Source organism: Pelodiscus sinensis, chromosome 5 (assembly GCF_052426305.1).
Source record: "Pelodiscus sinensis isolate ZL-2025 chromosome 5, ASM5242630v1, whole genome shotgun sequence".
Lineage (NCBI taxonomy): Eukaryota > Metazoa > Chordata > Testudines > Trionychidae > Pelodiscus > Pelodiscus sinensis.
In genome coordinates, this window is record NC_143056.1 from 115,038,731 (window position 1) to 115,059,138 (window position 20,408).

At 44.5% G+C, this 20,408-nt stretch overlaps 1 protein-coding gene across 1 annotated transcript in view; it reads left to right on the top strand.

The window, feature by feature from the left end:
• The first annotated feature begins 6,601 nt into the window (after positions 1–6,601).
• Positions 6,602–20,408, top strand: part of OSBPL5 (oxysterol binding protein like 5) — a 246,834-nt gene continuing 233,027 nt past the window's right edge. The window contains exon 1 of the mRNA XM_075928129.2: positions 6,602–7,239. The gene's annotated coding sequence lies outside the window, so the exon portion shown is untranslated. The remainder of the gene's footprint in view (positions 7,240–20,408) is intronic.

A 20,408-nucleotide genomic window follows, 5' to 3' on the forward strand; every position in this document is an offset into this window, starting at 1 on the left:
TGTCATCTGAAAGGGAAACACACACCAAGATAGAGGGGGACATAATGTAGTCAGCATAGCAATCTTTATTATCAAAACACAAGTTACTGTGGGATTCTGTGGGTTTTTGTGATTGCTGTGCTGTCTGCACGATGCTGCATTTAGGCTGTGCAATATGACAAGAATCTCTGCAAAGCTGAATTCCCTATATTTGTCAGTTACTGCGTGGCTTGCTAAATAAAGCTCCAGTTTTCATCAACATTCAGTTGGTGAAAATTTTCCTCTACCTATTGCCGCAAGCGGCCTCACGCTGTCTCGAGAGGCTTCCAGGGGGTTGTTTGTGGGTTTTTTCTAACTCCCCAGAGAATAGCTCTAGCAACCTGGCAATTAAAACCCTATTTAGCAATATCATTGTTTTCCAAAATGAGCAAATATTTTAATTCTAGCATTCACATTTGCTAGTGAGCTCTGAAGAGGCACAATACCCTTTGCTAATGAGGACTTCTCTGTCCAGCTATGGCATTAAATATTTTAGCCAACGAATTCTGCATCAGGAAACGTTTAAAGGTAAAATCATAATCTTTCTGTTTCATTATTTTTATGTGTGTGTTTAAAAGTTATGGGTGGTGAGCTGATTACATGACTCTTGTTATGGATCCATGATCAGCTATAAACTTTAGGACAAATTACTTTCATTTCTGCTAAGCTTCACTGTGGTGTCTAATTAACATGGTTATGACTGCAGAGGCCCTGTGTTAATTATAGTGATAGAAATATGGCAACAGAGCTATTGTTCTCAGATTCCCTTTTAACAGGGAATATAATTTCCATGTGCTTACTTTTCCAGTAGCTAATTCTCTTTATACCTATACATGGAAGCTTGTAGCATGCTTACAAATGAGGACTGTGCCCGCAACTATTCTTTTATTCTTCCATATTGGGTACATTGTGAGATCAAAAAATCATAAAATACAAGTCTTGTGTACAATAGGAAATGGATGGATATTTACATGTCACTAAAACAAGATACAGGGTCTCTGTGTGGCAGGGAAGGAGCTGAGGTGGTAGATGAGGACAAAAGATACAGGGGTCAGCAAGTAAACCTGTAGGGAGAGTGTTTTAATCATGCATCTTATTACATTGTAAGCAGATGAACTGAAAAAAGTGTGTGATCTGTTAAAGCATGTGGCCATGTGCATCCGTGCCTTGGTTTCCCCTAACTTTAAAATGGGAACAATACCACACCTCCCAGAGCTGGTATGAGACTAAATTTGATACTGTTTGCTGAGTGGCAAACATTGCATTCTCTGAGCTGCTAAGGATGAAATTGAAGTCAAAACTCCCATTTACTTCAGTGGGGGCAGAAAAGCACCCCCAGTCTGTTTTTTGTAGAACATGATGAGATATGTAGGAGGAAAGAGAAGACATTCCAAACAATGGGAAAAAAGGGGCCTCCTGAATTAAGAGGTTAGGGGGTGAGTGGGTTGGGGCCAGGGAAGAGAAGCTTCACTGTATGATACAGAGCCCTCTTGGTATTTTCCCTTGCATGATTCCTCTTGTAGAACTTCACTGAAATTACTATTTACAGATACAAGTGTAAATATAGCCATGCATCATAATAATTACATACCTTGAAGAAGTTGGGGGGTTTATTTAATTAGTGTATAGAGCTCAATTTGAGTTTCTTGAATGAAAGGGATAGTATAAGCACATAAGATTGTTGTTAATGTTTCTTCTAAGGCTTTGGATTTGTTCTCTGCTTTTCCTATAAAAAAACTACTATCTGTGCCCCATGGCTTGATCCAGACCCCTTTGAAGTCAATGGGAATATTGCCATTGACGCCAATCAGTAAAACAGGCCTTATATTAGTAGGCCATGTTTGCATGCATGCTTATGTTTCTTTGTTTGTTTGTTTGCAGTAGTGTCCACAAATGTACAGACAAACAGGAAGATGCTATGCTTTGCACTGAATAGAGTACAGTGCACATAAGACAGATCTGGCTTGTACTCCAACTGCCAAGAAGGAGTTAAAATAGAGTCTGAACTGTCTCCAACTCCTACAAAGGGTGCACCTCTTCACACCCTTGTTATCAGGGTGCCTGATCTTGCAGATGCTTGCTGTGAAAAAGTACCACCCAATTCAAAGTAGTAAGAATTATATTTTGCAGCATTGATCTCATAATTACTTCCAAGTAGGTCTACAGTGGTAAAAATGGTAACCATGTATACATAGTTCAAGTCACAATCTAGCCCTTTATCAGGAGTATTGCTTGCTGATATTTTTTCCATGAATAGGAAATGTGCTGGAAAAAATGCATTTTTCAGGGCATCATAATTATTTACAAATCTGGGTCAAATTCAGTGAAAAATTTTGGCTGAAAAAAATTTGCAACTAAATCCAAACATTTCAACTTTTCCTATTAAAATGGTGTTTTGTTTAGAAATGCAGATACATTTTTAAAAGACCCTCCAAAATGACTGGAAGTTGAAAAAAAACCCATTCTGGGTTTACATTCTTTTCATTTTGGTGGGAAAAATTGAAATACTTCAGTTCAAGTTTGAACCAAACCATTTTTGGTGGATAGTGGGAGAATTCTGCTTGGCTCTCAAGCAGAAAATCAGTTATTTCCTCAGCTCTATCAAGAGAAGGCTCTGGTGATCATAGGTGTCTTTTATTAGCATGAGTGCCATGGACCTGGTTGCATGAGTGGCTTTGATTGCCTGTAGTACTAGGGTTTGTTATTGTATGAATAGGCCAAAAATTGGATACTGAAAGGACAGTTCTGGCTCTAGTTTATGTCTCCTGATGTCTGGTTCTTCTCCATGAAATCAGCTGGCAGCTCTTCAGAGTGTGAAGGTTGCCAGTTAATGAGATGGTAATTCAGATTGATTAAATGATTCTCCACTTATGAAGTTCTGTTGGTCATGATTTAGACCCTCATGGCTTAGGAGAAAAGCGATCTCTGCTTCGAGCAGGACTGTGGGCAAATCTTGAGCTGAATTCTATTTCTTCTTGTGATTTCCACCACTGAAATTCCCTTTGCTCCTTCTTCATCATCAAAGAACGTTGGTGATCTACAGGGCTGATGGGAAGGGGAGTGGTGTTTAGAATAGGGATGTAAAAGTACTGTCGATTAACCGATAAGCAAAAGCTTATAGGTTAATGCTACAGACTACATGCTTTCCCTGCCCCCCCCCAGTAAATTTTTTAGCAGGCTGGCTAGCAGCCCGGCTCAGTCCCAGCTTGTGTCTGTTCCAGGTTCAACCCCCGCTGAGGCTCTGCATTTAAAGAGTATTAGGAGCCAGTCAGTCAGGCAACCCAGCTCAGTTCCAGCTTGCTGGCCCCTGGGGGACTATAGAATAGTCGAGTAACCAATAAGAATTCATGAGGTTACTCGACTATTCAATTAACCGACAATTAGGGATGTAAGAGTACAGTCGATTAACAGATAAGTAAAAGCATATAAGATAATGCTATAGACTACATGCATTTCCCTGCCCACCAGTACATTTTTTAGCAGGCTGGCCAGCAGCCCAGCTCAGTCCTGGCTTGTGCCTGGTCCAGAACCTACCCCGCAGAGGCTCTGCATTTAAAGCGTATTATGAGCCAGGCAGCCTGTCTCTGTTCCAGCTCACGCCAGGTCCAGAAGCTCTGAACCCCCAGACAGGGGCTGCTGTCCTCCCTCCCCCACGTTGCTGCCTCTGTATCAGAGGCAGCAGCACAGGGCAACAGGCAGCTGGTCTGTGAGGGGAGCTGGTTTGTAAACTGACTCCCCTTGCAGTCCAGCTCCCATCTGGCACCCTGCACTGCTGCTTCTGATTTAGAGGAGTCAGCACGAAGTGACAGAGGTCTCTTGGGGAGTGGGGCTGGAGCACACTGGCTGCCGGCCCCACACCCAGGGACTATAGAATAGTTGAGTAACCAATAAGAATTCATGAGGTTACTTGACTATTTAATTAACCGACATTTAACATCCCTAGTTTAGATGTCTGTGTAACTATATCTGTGTTCAATGTACAATTCTATGGTTTCCCCAGATATCTCATTTGGCCAGTTGGTCAGTAATAGATTTCATTGAGAGGATGGGATCTATGAGTAGTAGATCAGGATGGTTGCTCTGTCATCCTTCTCTAAAGCTTAACTTCTTAGGTGCACATAAGTTCTTGACAGAGGAGTGGTTTTGTGTCTGCTGTGTTTGGTGGAAATCTAACTAGGGAATAGAGTGTACCCGTCAGGCTGCATACATTTGCATAATACTTGTAAGAGACCTAGAGTGAATTCTAGTAGAGGGTTTTGGGCCATAGCAGTAGAGGCACCATAGCATGGATGCTGAGGCCTCCCGGGACAATGAGTTTAGGGGATTTTCTGTTATATAAGTCAATATCTCTATCAGATCCTTAAGGAATAGTTTGTGTCTGGAAGTCTGTACATTATTGGTATGGCTGTAGACTCACAAGCTAACTATATTTAAAGGATTTTTGGAAGCTTAAGGAGGTAGCCGAGTTAGTCTGTACAGGATAAACTTAAAAATCAACAAATGGTCTGATAGCACTTCAGACTAACAAAACATGTAGATGGGATCATGAACATCTGAAGAAGTAGGCTGTGCCCTCGAAAGCTCGCGATACCATCTACAGTAAAATTCCTAGTCCGGCATCCAATTGTCCAGCACTCCAGAGAATCCGACATCAAAATGGCAAGAGTCTAGTGCTGGGGTGGCCAATCCAAAGCTCCTGACGGAAAAGAATTGCGGCTCCTGACAGAACCGGGACTGAACCCGGGATCGCTCAGGTCAGCCGCTCTCAAAGCCGGGCCGCTGTGAGCCACATGCACGCTCACGGCCCCCAGCGCACTGCGTCATACCCTGCATGTGCATGCCAGGTCGCACACAGCATCCCAGCCTGCATGTGCTAGCAGCTGGCTGCTGAGCACAGGCAGCTACTTTGGGACCCGGACATAAGGTTGGGAGCTCTGGAGAAGGGGGGGCTGGTGTGCATGGCGTCCTGGATGCGGCGCAGAGGCTCTGGCTCTGGGACCCGAGCATAAGGTTGGGGGCAGAGGGGGATTCGGTTACAGCAGGGAGGGGAGGTGTTTGGCTCTGGGGAAGGAAAAGGGAGGGTGATTGGGTTGTACACGGCGTCCCAGCCAGCTCATGCTCAAAGCCGGCCACTCAGGGCACATGCCCCAGTTCCTGGAGGGAGACGCATGGCTATAGCGGAGACTCCAGGACCTGAGAATTAGGTTAGAACCGGGGGAGGGGATTGGGTTGGGAGTATGCCCCCTTATAGTACCTCCTGATAGTCCGGCATATCCGATAATCCGGTACCACCTAGGTCCCAAGGGTGCCGGATTATCGGAAGTCTACTGTATATGTTTTGTTAGTCTATAAAGTGCTACCAGACCATTTGTTGTTTTTTAAGTTTAAAGGATTTTTGTAGTTCTTGGAGATGCCCTACTGCATTTAGGCCCCAATTCAGCAAAACATACAAATGTGCTTAACCTAAACATGTAAGCAATCTCATTGACTTCAGTGGGGCTGCTCATATGCTTAACCATAAGCATGTGCTTAAGTGCTTTGCTGAATCCAGGCCCTCAGGTTGGATGGAATAACAGTGGCCATACAACCCCTGTCTGTGTGGCTGCGTCTAGACTGGCATGATTTTGCACAAATACTTTTAACGGAAATGTTTTTCTGTTAAAAGTATTTGCGCAAGAGAGCGTCTATACTGCGCAAATGCATCTGTGCCAGTGTAGACACTCTCTTGCGCAAGAAAGCTCCGATGGCCATTTTAGCCATCGGGCTTTCTTGCACAAGAAATTAACGTGGCTGTCTACACTGGCCCTCTTGCTCAAGAATACTTGCGCAAGAGAGCTTATCCCTGAGCGGGAGCGTCAGAATATTTGCACAAGAACCACTGATTTTGTACATTCCAAAGTCAGTGTTCTTGTGCAAATACTCATGGCCAGTGTAGATAGGCAGCAAAATCATGCCAGTGTAGATGCAGCCTGTGTGTATAAAGTGTGATGTACTGTGTATCCCAAGGCAACCCTGTGGGACAGCACTCAGCAGACAGTGTCATTAGTCAGGTTTTCAGTGGGGATACTACCAGGCTGCGTGTGGCTTCTGTGTGCAATGCACCTGGCTTGAAGCAGTGTCTTCCTCACTGTGCCTGTCACACAGCCTACATCTCGGTTATTCCACGACTGAACCGGCGTGTTTCACAGCATAAAGCGGCGTTGCTGTGTGTAAATTAAAGGTAAGTTATTGCTCCTGTTCAGACCTTCGCCATCCTTTTACTGTGGCCTCTGCCTTCCTCATTGTTTCAGATTTTAATTAAATGCATCTTTTGGAGATTGATTGTCCAATAGGGGGTAGCATGTCCCTTGTCTGCGTAAGCCAGCTCCCTTTTTCTGTGCAGCGGGCTTTCCACAGCTAAGGGAAAGAAAGCCTCAAACTCCGGGGGAGGCGAGGGAGAGCAGAGGAAGGTTTAGCAGAGTGCACAAAAACTTCGCCTTCTGTGAGTAATAACGTCTGTGGCAACTCCTGGGGAAACACGTCTCTGCTCTCCATTTATTTGGGCCCCGCCTCCTGCTTTCTGTTTTTCACCTAAGCAATGACTCCCTTCTCCCGCCTGCTTGCCATTAGAAAAGCGTTCAAAGAGATTGTGAAAATCCACTCCAGCACTGGAAGGTCCTGCCCAGATTTTATATACTCCCCCCTCCCTTTCTAATGTGGTTGGATAAGTCTTCTGGTATTTCCTGCTGCAGCCCCGCTCAAACAGCTGTACAGCAGCGTTCTAATGTGCGCGCCTGGCTCCGAATCGCCGCTGCTCGCCTTCCAGGTGGGACCAAGAAGGGGCAGCTCCAGCGGCCGGCTCATGACACCCAACTAGCCCGATTGGCTTGACTGGGAAGCCGCAACGGCTCGGAAAAAGCCGGGGCTGCTTGCCGCGGACACAGCCCAGCCTAGCGAGCGCCCAGCCGCGCAGGGGAGAGACTAGGGGACGGTGACAGTTCGGAAGAGGAGGAGAAACGTGTCTGGCCCGCAGAAGGCGCTTTACACCCGAGAGCAGGAGAGGGAGGCTGGCCACCGGCCGCCCCTGAGCGGGGCATCATGTCAGGCACGCGGGGGAGAGGTTTTCAGAGGAACTTTTTACGATGGTGAGGACGCAGTCTCAGTGAAGACTAGGGCATGGGGAATTGGCCCCGCTGATCTCCGGCAGGCGCTCGGGCTGAGCTGTCAGTGGTTACCGAGAAGGTAAGACAGCCTTTCTTGCTGGCTGCAAACGCGTGCGAGTCTGTGTAGTTGACATAGCTGAGATTTCTTGTGCCTTGTGAGCTGGGAAGCCTTTCCCTGCCCCCACGCACAATGCCTCTTGCTACCGGAGGCTCAATTGTACTGTCTCTTTTTATGAATGCAACAGCAATACTCAAATCTTGACAGTGTGAGCAGTGAAATCCTGGTGGACTCAACAGCACAGTCTAGAAAAGCAGCCACACCAGGGAGCATTCAGCATTTCTGGGGATTATCTTGCTTTGAAAAGATAGGAATCCCCCTCAGGTAGAACACAAACATTTGCAAAGAAGCCTCAGGAATAGTGATTTATATAATACATTACTTTTGAAAAACCTACCCATCCTTTGCAGGGGGCACAGGTACAAATATTTAAGTTGCACGTCACAAAAATTTAATAGACAACAATAAGAGCATCTGTTTAGACCCAAAAACCATGCACCTTGAATCCATTCTTCAGTGAATCAGACAAGAAATACACCAGATTTTGCTTTGATACCATTAACAAATGCTGCACTAGTTCTTTGTGACATTTTTTCCCTTATTCCTAGCAACATAGCATCACTGCTGCCTTTTAAATAATAAAAATCCCATAGCTCCAAGCTTGCAATTAAAAGCCATACTTCTAGGAAAACACTTAGTGAAACTGAGATTTCATTTCCTGTGGAGACTAATTGTAATCCCTTACTCAGGCAAAAATCCCTATTGCAATCACTGGGAATTTTGTCTGAGTGAGGATGTACAGAAAACAAAAAGAAATCAAAATCTCATTGAAAGCTTGGACATTGTGTCAAGAAGAACATAATTACAGAATAACTCAGTCTTTTCTTTTTGTTTTAAATGCTGGTCTGACTACACAATTATATGCATTTGCTTTTGTTTTCATTCATATGGCACATAATAGAGTTGTTCTTAGAATCAGTACTCCATGGTGGCTCTATTTGTGTAAACACAAGACCACGGAGTTTTCCTATTTATCCAGATCAGTTTTGTTACATCCTAGGAAAGGCTATGTTTGTGCTAAAAGTGAAATGTGTACTCATTCTAGCTGTCACTTTTGTATGTAAAAGCAAATAGTTTTCTTTCTGTATGAGTGTACCCTCAAGGTCCACTGTTACAATAGCTCTTTATTTAAAACCAAGTTGTGTATACCTCTTCCTCTGGCAGCACCGGTTAGCCATCTACAAAATTACATCCATATCTGTAAACAAGAGCTGAGGAGTCAAAATGAAATACATTAGAAGAGCTTGGAATGCTCAACTAGTGAAATGATCAAAAATCCAAATGGGTAGAGGCTACATTTCCTAATGCCTTGTGAAATGGCTCTCCAAGGCCAGCACACACAGAGCACATTACTGTTTTTTAAAGAGCATTTGTTTGCAGCTTGGAATTTAGAAGGAGAAGCAGTGAAATGTCAGAATAGTTCACCTCTGTCTCCCAACAACTAATCAATCGGGCACTTTGAGCACCTTTATACTAGAGATAGAGGTAGATGATTGGAACAGACTTATCAGTTTTGGCAAAAAGCATTGAGTGCTATTGTAAGTGAAATATTTTCGTTTAAAAATGCATTGTGTGGGCAGTGGGACTCATTTTCAGTGCTCTTCCTGTAACATGAAGGCTAGGTAGATTATGGCTTTGATCCAGATACTTAAGCCTGTGTTTAAGTGTAAACCCATCACTAGTCCCAGTGAAGTAAATGGTCTTAAAGTTAAGCATGTGTTTAATTGTTTGAAGGATCAGAACTTGTATTGTCAATTGCTTTGAAGATTAACAGTGCTGTACAAGCTGGAATTAGTATCTGAGGTCAGTGCGAGACTAGTGAATCCCTAACCTTTATCATCAACACATTCACGTCACCCAACTTGAATTAAACTCTGGCCCATATACTTAACCCCAATGCACAGGGCAGAGGAATTAAGGTGCAGAGGGTTCATCTAGTCACTGTTCTCTCTGTGGTGGCGCCCATCTCCTCCCCCATTTTTCTCCCTGACACAGGATTCGCAGAAGGCATGACCAGGTAATGATGAAGGGGAGGGTTGGGGAGAGCTGCCCTTTGTAGCTTGTTGCCCTTACTCTCCACAAATTGGCTTTTTCTCACCAAAACTGGCAGCCCTTCATGCTGCCCAAAGCAGCACTAGCCTTCCCTATAGGCTTGTTGAAACTTTGTCCAAGTTGGTGGTTCACAGATTGCACTGGGAGTGGGCAAGCAACCACAGCCACTATTAATAAGAGGGATCCTGGAATGAAGATGAAGGGAGAGGAGAATATCTGAACTGTATCAGAAACCTGTGGGATTTGCACCATATTCCTGATGCGTGTCCTCTTGATGGCTTGAGGCTACATCCCTGTGGTTTCTCTGCCCGAGAATGGTAAAACTTGGACTGCAAGGATAAATTCTGTCTGCAAAATAGGATGTAAACAGGCAACCTTAATCTGGGTTTCACCTGGAAACTGGAGATCTCAGTCCTGTGTTTATGTACGGAGATTATGGAATGATTTATTCAGTGTGGGTTGCACAAATCTAGTGAGGGAAAGGTTTACTTCTGTATTTTTTTTATGGTGCCTATGTTTAATTTCCATGTGTTTTATTGCAACATTGAATCACAAGCTGCGTGGGAGGGAGGGTGGCACGGGACAGAATTTTAGTTTCTGTTACTTAGCTGTATGTTTTACATGGTGCATTACTAGACACAGCATAGGGAAGGATGAGTCTTTCTGAGTTGCCCTGAGAAAGCTTTCATGGTTTGGAATCTGCAGTACTGTCGGACGAATGCCACATTATGCCCCTGAATATATCCATGGGGATCCTTTAGAAATCAATAGTACCTGCCTTCCAGGGCAGAATTTGGTCCTGATTATTTTATATTATGTTACAATATTTAGTGAGAACAAGCGGTCCTGTGGCACCTTAGAGACTAACAAATATCTTCAGTGTCATGAGCTTTTGTGGGCAAAACCCACTACTTCAGTATTCAGGGAGATCACTCTGGTTTAGAGTTTGACTTGGTGTCTACGTCATCCATACGTTGCCCCTTGAAGTCAATGAAAGATTCCCATAGGCTTCAGTGGCTATTGGACCAGGCCCTCATTCTTTTAGAGCTAGATCCTGCCAAGCTCTGGAGCTAGGCTATGTCTACATTGCCGGTGTTTTTTGGAAGAAGAAATGCAAATGGAGTGCTCATTTGCATATCGTGTATTTGCATATCTTCTTCCGATCCTTTTTGTGGAAGAGGTTTTTTCAATAAAAAGCCCTGCTTAGATGGGGCCATTTGTCAGAACCCCCACTTCCCCCCCCCCCCCCCGGTTTGCGTAAGAGCCTTTAAACCTCATTTTTTGAGGAATAAGCTCTCTTGCACAGAAGGGGTTTTTTTCCCCCCAAAAATGCCCCTATGTGCACAGGGCTTTTTATCTCAAAAACCTCTTCCGCAAAAAGGATCGGAAGAAGATATGCAAATGAGAGCGTGAGATATGCAAATGAGCATTCCATTTGCATTTCCTCTTCTGAAAAACACCCGCAGTGTAGATGTAGCCCTAGATGCAGGAGACAGCACAAATTAAATAGCTACCAAGTATATTGGACATCTGACTCATTAATCCAGTAGAAAGCTATTCCAGCAACTGTATAGACTGGCAATGTATCGTCACTTTGATAAAGGGCAAGAAGCCTAACTTGGGGTTTCTTTCTTTGTGCTGCCTCTTTGCCTGGTGTGCTTTCCCACAGGACTTGCTCGGTGAGAACCGCTGATCTTCAGGACTCCACTGTCCATGGTGCGATGTCTCACGCAGGACACGTCAGGTGTCCATATATTCCTGCAGTGGTTGCTAAGGAGACTAAAGGAAAACAAGCTTCATCTTAAGAAATGGCAGTTGGCAATCTAAATTAGGGATGTAAGAGTGCGGTCAATTAACCGATAAGCAAAAGCGTCTAATATAATGCTATAGACTACACGCTTTCCCTGCCCATCCCTGCCACTAGTAAATTTTTTAGCAGGCTGGCCAGCAGCACGGCTCAGTCCTGGCTTGTGCCTGGTCCAGACCTACCCCTGCCGAGGCTCTACATTTAAAGAGTATTATGAGCCAGGCAGGCCGGCAGGCAGCCTGGCTCATTTCCAGCTCGCGCCAGGTCCAGGAGTTCTGACCCCCCAGACAGGGGCTGCTACCACCCCATGCTGCTGCCTCTGTATTAGAGGCAGCAGCATGGGGCAACAAGCAGCTGGTTAGCAAGGGGAGCTGGTTTTTAAACTGGCTCCCCTTGCAGTCCAGCGCCCACCTGGCACCCCGCACTGCTGCCTCTGATTCAGATGTAGCAGCACGAAGTGGCAGGGATCTCTTGGGGAGTGGGGCGGGAGCGCACTGGTTGCCGGCCCCACCCCTGGGGGACTATAGAATAGTTGAGTAACCGATAAGAATTCATGAGGTTACTCGACTATTCAATTAACATATTTAACACCCCTAATCTGAATATGTCAATTGGAAAGAGAGTACAGTGGCCTGTTTTACCACCATGTCTCAAGCTGCGGCTGTTCGCATTGTGCTTTCCAAAATCCGCGACTCCTGACACTGAGCAATCTGCTGCAGTTCTATGGAGCAATGTGGGTGCCGTGCACCTAACTAGTGTGCATGTGATTGCACTTAAATACCAGGCTTCTGGCTGCCTCACCCAGCGTCACCTGTCAACATGCTTTCTTTGTCCCTCCACACGCTTGTGGATTGGTGTGTGAGAGTAAAAGGACAATAACTCTGACTCAGAAAAGTGTAGCTAGTTTCACCCTCTGCTCAGCACACTCTGGGCTGCTGTTGAACTCAAGTTCTTATAGCACGTAAGGAACTGTGCTTAACTCTTCCAAACCTTTTCACATTCTGTGTGTTGTGGCAAAGGATGAGCTCCTCTAGGGTTTGCCCCCAAAACGAAGTTCCCTAATTGAAATGCATGCTGCCTTGATTTTGCCATCTTGGTCCACTTTAGAAACATCTCTACTTTGCACTTCTGAATCTGTGTTTAATCAGTGCCTCGAAGCACAGTTTTCCTGTCTGCAAAGGTTATTACCCACATTCTGCCACCGGGATGCTAATTTGACACATTTTATCATACTATACATTTCCAGCCAGCATTCTGACAGTGCTGTTTCAAACGTTTCCGTCAGCTGCCACTTTGCAGATGGCAGGAGTCAAAAAGATCCAGGAAGGCAACATTTTTTTCCCTCTCTGCCCAGCTTTCAAGTGAGAAAACATGCAAAAAAATATCCCTGTATTTGGCTCCTGATACTGTGTGTCTAGGTATTTGTGTAGCATAAGGAAGCTGGGTAATTTAAAAGGAAAATTCTGCAGAATTTGTAGCAGCTGACTGGTATGTTTGTTGATGTTTCTCTATGACTTCAGGCCTTCACAACCAATGAAAGAGGATTTTTCCAAGCCAGAATTGCTGGGCTACTTGTTTAATTAGCAACCTGGATAAAGATCAACTAAAAAGTATCCATTGTTCTGGAAACTGAGAGTTCCCTTTGAATGCTCTGAAATCTCAATTATTTGTGTTATATTTATATAGCTAGAATAGAGGTTGTGTCAATATTTCCATTATACTCCCTTTGGTTTGTGGGCTTTGTAAAATGCAGACAAAACTTTGCTCGGAGCTGAAAATGAACACATACAAAGTCTTAGCTTGGGATTCTATTTTTTCCAGTTATAAACTATGATGTTCATGGTACAGCATCTTTGACAGGTGCACGTTGTTCTGAGGAAGCTTTTTGCTCTCTAAGAAATGAGAATCTCTTGTGATCTTTGCTACGAGCCGCAACAATATCTATTTCTTGGTGCTTAAAGCAGCCTTCTTAATGCTTTTATATTCAGAACCAAACTGTGTCCCTTTGTAAATCAACTCTTGTGTAATGACAGCTTTGCCACAATTCAGTTTCCATTTGAATGATACAGTGCCTGTGTTACTGGATAAAAGTAACAGCAATGAGCCCTGGAATGGGAGAATTACCTCATCTGGATGAGCATGGAAAATCACTGGTACACTTACGGAGTTCAGTAAACAGGAAGAATCAAATGTGTTTACTATAAAAATTCGCCCAAGGAAATAATAGTGATTAGGTTACTTGTATCTTTTTAGTGTCTAGAACAGCGATGGGCAACCTAGGCTAGTGAGTAGGCCGCATGAGTGGCCCTTCTTCATCTCAGTGGGTAGCAAGATTGTTCTAACCAAGATGCTCTCCCAGGATAGGGTAGTTTTGCTCACTGCACTTGCAAACCTGGAATTTGCAGGTGGAGAGAGGAGAGTGCCAACATAGCAGCACTTTGATTGGATACAGAGGAAGTGCACAGCTCTCACAGTCAGTGTGCGCAATCAGCACACACCTCACTTCACTTGCCCTTCCTTTATGTGCGTGTCACTTAATACCTGGGGGGGGAAAGGGAGAGGGGACTACGTGGATGAAAACCAGCAGAATCTGGCAACCTGGTGAGTGGGCAACATGTCTCATGGGCTACACACAGAACCCCAATGGGTCACCGGTGGCCCTCGAGTGGCAGATTGCCCGCCACTGGTCTAGAAGTCCACACTGAGAATTGAAACTTGTTGTACTAGGAGATGTAGATACACACGGTAGGGCTGTAATAGTCAATTAACTGATAAGCAAAAGCATTATAGGTTAATGCTATAGGCTACACGCATTTCTTCCCCCTGCCCTTTGCCAGTACATTTTTTAGCAGGCTGGCCAGCAGCCCTACTCAGTCCTGGCTTGCAACAGGTCCAGGACCTATCTCCGCTGAGGTTCGGCATTTAAAATGTATTAGGAGCCAGGTGGGCAGGCAGCCCGGCTCAGTTCTGGCTCGTGTGGGGTCTGGGAGCCTCTCCCCAGACAGGGGCTGCTGCCACCTCATGCTGTGCAGCAGTGTGGTGTGACAGGCAGCTGGTCCGTGAGGGGGGCTTTTATTAAACTGGCTCCCCTCATGGACCAGCTCCCACCTGGCACCCCGCGCTACTGCCTTTGATACAGAGGCAGCAGCATGGAGTGGCAGGAGGCTCCTCAGGAGTGGGGCTGGAGTGAATTGGCTGCCGACATCATCTCCAGGGACTATAGATCAGTCAACTAACCGATAAAAATTCACGAGGTTAATCGACTATTCAATTAACCGATATTTAATATCCCTAACACATGGGAAGACTATGTCTACACTACCATCTATGCTGGTATAGCTTATGTCACTCCGGGGTATGAATAAACCACCGGCCCGAGGGACATATGTGATGCTGACGTAAGCACCATTTTGCTATGCTAGTGGCAGAGCTTCTCACACTGATTTACCTACTGACAATCACTGTGGGTAGGTTAACTCAGTCAGCTCTAGAGTAGAGTGATAAAACTGTATGGGTGCAGCCACGCCACTTCAAGCTTTCTACTGTGGCGATAGCCTAAGAGACAGTCTTTGCACTGAACAGCATACAGTCTAAATAGACAGACTAAGGGTAGCAAAAAGGAAGGGTTATTATTATTTTACAAGCTTGGGGAACAGAGCCACAGAGCAATTACATGACTTGCTCTAGGTCACACAGGAAGTATGGTACAACACTGGGAGCTGACCTCCCATTTCCAGAGTCCCAGTGAGTTACCTTAACCACAAAGACCATCCGTCTTCAATTAGCACTACCTATAACTAGCACTGTACTGAATAAAGATACAGTAAGTGGTAAATGTCTGGACAACTTTGCATCAGAGGATTCCTTGGTTCAGAACGTAGATAAAAGCAGCTATTTGCCTGTGTGATTTTGAGGAACGCATGCAAACACAATCCTGAGATAACAATCAGAATACTGCTAGCTGGTTATGTTTTCAAACTGAAAGTCAAGATTACGCTAAAAATATGTTTACACCCACACTAACGCAGCACCCATGAAAACTGAGGTAGCTGCTGCGCTGTTGGTTTTTTTCAGTGCTACAAAGGCATCGTGATTTTTGTTACCTGTAGGTGAGTCCCCACAAAAGCATGCACCAAATAAATAAATCAGAAGCCAGCGTGGCAGCTGTTCAGCTGATTTGCTCTTTTCATTGATTGTAACAACACAGGCTTCTAGTCTTCCGGTAAACCATGTACACATCTCATTCACCAAAGTTAAGGAACTCTGCTGTACAGCATGGTGCGGCTAGCTGTTAGTCACTGTGGGAACTCTTGGCAAAATAGAAGGAACAATTTCTGCCTGTCTTGAAAATTGGCTGGCACATCCCCTGAATCATTTTTCTGAGGAAGTGGGGTGTGACCCTAGGGGTCCACGGGTTTCTAACATCTTAGTGAATATGTTGCAGCTCACTGAGGATAGGCTGCTGGATGATCCATGGACTCCCTGGAAGTCTGATGTGAAAGTACCACTGGAGTTACTAGTGGGTTCATTTTCATAAGGTCCTGGCACAAGCACAAATAGAACCGCTATATGTTTTATAAGATGAATCTCTCAGTTTTCTCTTGCCACCTTTCTTTAAAAGGAAATCCCGCACTGTCTGGTGGGTACTGATATTAAGAACCTTTTTCCTGCTCTTACACTGTGTGAAGGGTGTGCGTAGGGGGGAAGTCTGGATAAAAGAGTTCCTCTGATTTATGACCTTTTTCTTTTATATGTGGGTCAAACACAATTCAGCTTTAAACAATATCAGCTTTTTAAAACATTCTCATGAAGGAGAACATCTTTATTTGGATTATGAAGGCTTTCTCCAGACACTGAATTCATCTCATTCTGGGGTTGGAGCATGAGCAGGCCAAGCCAATAATTGGAGCTGCAGTCCAAACAGATTTCTACTATTGTCAATCCAGAGAAGGACATAGGTGTGTGGGATCAGAAAAGTACAACATGTGTGTTTGTGATATATGTGTAATGGACCCGTTTTCCTAACTAGGATTGCCAGATGGTTTCAACAAAATTACCGGACACACTTGACATTACATCACAATCTACATTACATCTCATTTAGAAAATACTTGACATTTAGATTTTCTCAATTTGTTTCCCGAACAGAAAGCTCAAATACTGGACTGTCTGGTTCAAAACCGGACACCTGGCAACCCTATTCCTAACTGATGTAAATCCAGTGAACTTGGACCAGTGTATCTCTTTTACACTATTTATAGTGCTCCTCATGAAGGAGAAGAGACAGAATTGGATTGGAATTAATATAAAAGAGGGTTGTTTGTTCAGGCTTGCAGAACACAGAGCCTATGTCTACGCTGATGGTGCTGAGTCTGAGCGTGAGCCAGCTGATTCAGACTTGCAGGGCTATCATCAAATAGCCGTGTCGACATTTGGGGTTGGCCTGGGCTCTGAGACCCACTCTGTAGGTTGCAGGTCTACAAAAAACAGTATTTAATAAATAATAATAATAATTAATAATGATATTTTAGACCTGCAGCCCCAGCCCACAAGCTTCAGTCATTTGACCAGTGCTCAGACATTAGGCTGTGGGCTTTTCATGGCAGGTTAGACATTCATACAGACCCTGTAGTTCTTCCTGGTTCTCTAGCTGCCAGATGAAAGAAGCACATTTTATGATTCCTGCTATCACCATACACAGTCTCCCTACAGTCTAGAAAGGACTTCTGATTGTGCTATTGTCATGATTTATTTATATTCTGGTAGCACCTAGGAGTCTGTGGTAGGTGCTGTATAGACCCAGAACAAAGCTGTATTGTGCATCTAATACAATTTGTTTTGAAGTACTATTCAGGTTTTGACTGTAACTCACAAGAGGAAATAGATGATTAACGAGAAAACCACTAGTGTAAATGTATTGGGCCTGGTCTTCTGAGTGGTGATTTGAAGAGGCTCTTGGTGTGAAGAACCTTTCAAAAATAGAAAAGGTAGCATAGTGGTGGATAGGGAGTTAGGATCCTGTTCTTGTCTCTGCCCCGGAGCAGTTGTGTGTTCTCAGGCATGTCACTTCCGCTTCTCATGCCTCTGTTTCTCCTCCCAGCCTTTGTCTGTCCTGTCTCTTTAGACATAAGCTCTGTGGGGCTTGGCCTTTCTCTTCCTGTGTGCCTGTACAGCAGTTAGCACAGTGGGCCCTCAGTATCAGTCGAGGCCTTTAGGTACTTCTGTAATACAAATTCGTAAAAATAATCCAGTAATATTAGTCAAATGCAGAATAATGATTAAAAGGCGAGAGGAGAAACTGTGCAACTATTCCACTTTTGCCCTTTCTTTGACCAGATACATTTTTATGAAGGAGTGCAAAGTAAGTAGAGACTAGATGAGAAACAAGTGAGCAACACTGTATATACAACAAACGTACCATGTGACTCAGAAGCAATTTAACCAAAATAATCCCCGCAGTCCTTATTTCCCTTCCCAGAAATGCACAATATGTTTTTCTGTGCTATACAACTGTCCTTGAGTGAATTAATTGTGTTAACAGGCGCTTGGTTGTTATCTACAATATGCAGTTAATAAAGAGTCACTGATAATTATTGCTAATGTTCTATCAATTATTGAACAATGGTAGCAATAAGGACATCTTCTCTTTAATAGTTTATTCCTAATTGCAGGCATCACTGTACTGTGTCAAAAATGACGCATCCAATAACAGCTCAAATATTACAAGCCAATGTTTTGTTTATTTATGGAAACACCAAACCACCATGTATTGGAATGTCACTTGTATAGTTGCTTTCAGACAAATTATCACTTTTTCCCATAGTGATGTAAAGTTAGTTGCTTCCAAGATGGGCTGGGGTTTAGGGATTTTCACAGCCTTCTGTGGTGCAGGAACCCCAACCTGCATGGAGTCCAGTCTTATAAACCTACTCAGACGGAATGTCTCATTGACTAGAAAAGTGATTATTCCCCTTTATTCAGCTCTGGTGAGGCCACATCTGGAGTACTGCATCCAGTTCTGGGCCCCCCACTACAGAAAAGATGGACGCATTGGAGAGGGTCCAGTGGAGGGAAACCAAAATGATTAGGGGGTTGGAGCATATGACCTATGAGGAGCGGCTGAGGGATTTGGGCTTATTTAGTCAGCAGAAGAGAAGAGTGCAGGGGTATTTGAGAGCAGCCTTCAACTTCCTGAAGGGAAGTTCCAAAGAGGATGGAGAGAGGCTGTTCTCAGTGGTGATGGATGGCAGAACAAGGACCAATGGTCTCAAGTTACAATGGGGGAGGTTGGATATTAGGAAAAACTATTTCACTAGGAGGGTGGTGAAGCACTGAAATGACTTATCTAGGGAGGTGGTGGAATCTCCATCCCTAGAGGTTTTTAAGTCCTGGCTTGACAAAGCCCTGGCTGAGATGATTTAGTTGGGATTGAGTACACAGCTGGACTCAATGACCTCCTGCGGTCTCTTCCAGCCCTATGATTCTATTGTGTAATGGACTTTCTTCCTTAAGGAGGGACTACAAATGTGAGTAAAGGTTTGCAGGACCTTTGAACCCTTAAAGTGTAATAGCATCACTTAACTGGCATACAAACATACATCCCCCTCTTGGGGCTTGTCTACACTAGCGTGTTAGCTTCTGTATTTCATTGAATGATACTGTGGTAAAATCCTGGCCAATGACTTCACTGGAGCCAGGATTTCACCCTGTATGTTTTGAAGGAAAACCTCATTAACACCGTACGATTAACCAGAAATCACTCATACTGCACAAACACACACACATTTTTATTTGTAGCCAAATATGAATCTTTTCTTTATGTAAAAAGGGGGAAACTTAACTAAGGCCAATGGGAGCAAATGCAGGTGGGATGAAAATTGCCTCTTGATGGCTGACTCAGTGTTGGAACTGAAGCCTTAGTTCTTACCTAGATATCGGGAACATTGTGCTGCTGTTCTCTAGTTATCTCTTGGATATGTAGCATTAAATTCAGAAATAGAATGTAAACCTCCTCCGTGCTAATGTGTGAGTTGTCTACTCACTGAAAGGATACAAGAAAGAACACTTAAATACTTAGGTCCTTTTCCAAGTGACAGGAAATACAGAAGCTCTGGAAAGGAATGAGTTTCCTTTTATAAAACATTTTTAATTTGCCATAATTATATTAAGTACTAAATTGAGAGGGTCTTTTGCATAATGAGGGTAATGAATAGCTGTGCTGTATTGCTATAGCCAAAGCTGGAAAAGGAAGGCGAGCACTGTACTTTTTTCCAGCTGTGAAAGTATATTTGGACCAGTGTGGGACTTAATAATTTAGTTTCCCCATCAATAAACTCCAGCACAGATTCCCAAAAGATGTCACACAGCTTTTGCTTTTAACACTTTGTGCTGTGCCCCAGGGATGTAGCAGCTTTTAAAGGAAAATCACAGGCTCTTAAAATGAAAATGGCCTTGGAAATAGATCTGAAGAGCTAGATGCTATCTTCTGGCATGGCCTGGAAGCAGGGGCGAGGCAAATGCAGGGCTACCATAGGAATAGCTTCAGGAGGCACTTTGCCTCTCAGAGAGACAGCTCTCTGACACTTACTTCCCTTCCTACTTCCCGTTTGCTCCAGGGGAAGCTGCAGTGAACCATTAATCCAACACAGCTGGTGGAATAGCCTTGGTTGCCACTTATTTCCCCACCCTTTCATCCCCAGCTACGTGTGGATGCATAACCCAAATCACAGTTTAGATCTGTGGTTGGGTTCTTGTGGCTAGACTGTTGATTAGGTGGGAGTGGAAATGGGAAAGACTTCCCCCCCCCCCCCATTTCCTCCTTTATTCCTGGCTCAGGGGCCCCAGACTGCTCCTTACCCAACTTCTTAAGTTTGGGGCATAGCCCCAGGAGTCCAGATTCCCCTTAGCTGGGGTTTCTCTGTAGGTTCCCCTGCTCTTTTGCCACGTGGAGTAGGGGTTATGCTGGGGGCTTACTTGGCTCTTGTGGCTAGGGGTGCCAGGTGTCCGGTATTGTACCAGACAATCCGGTATTTGCTTGCTCTGTCCGGTAAAAAAAATCAGAAAATACCAGACATATGTAATGTCCGGTATTTTCTGATTTTTCCGACTGTGCACCGGACGGAAGCCTGGCATGGGTGTGGGGACTGGCTGGGAGTCCTAGCTGGCAGGTGGGGCCGTGATTGCTGCCGGGACCCTTCAGTCAGTTGAGTGTGAGGAGGAGAGGAAGCCTCCTCCTTGCTCCTGTGTCACTGGGAGCCTTCGTGGATCAGGG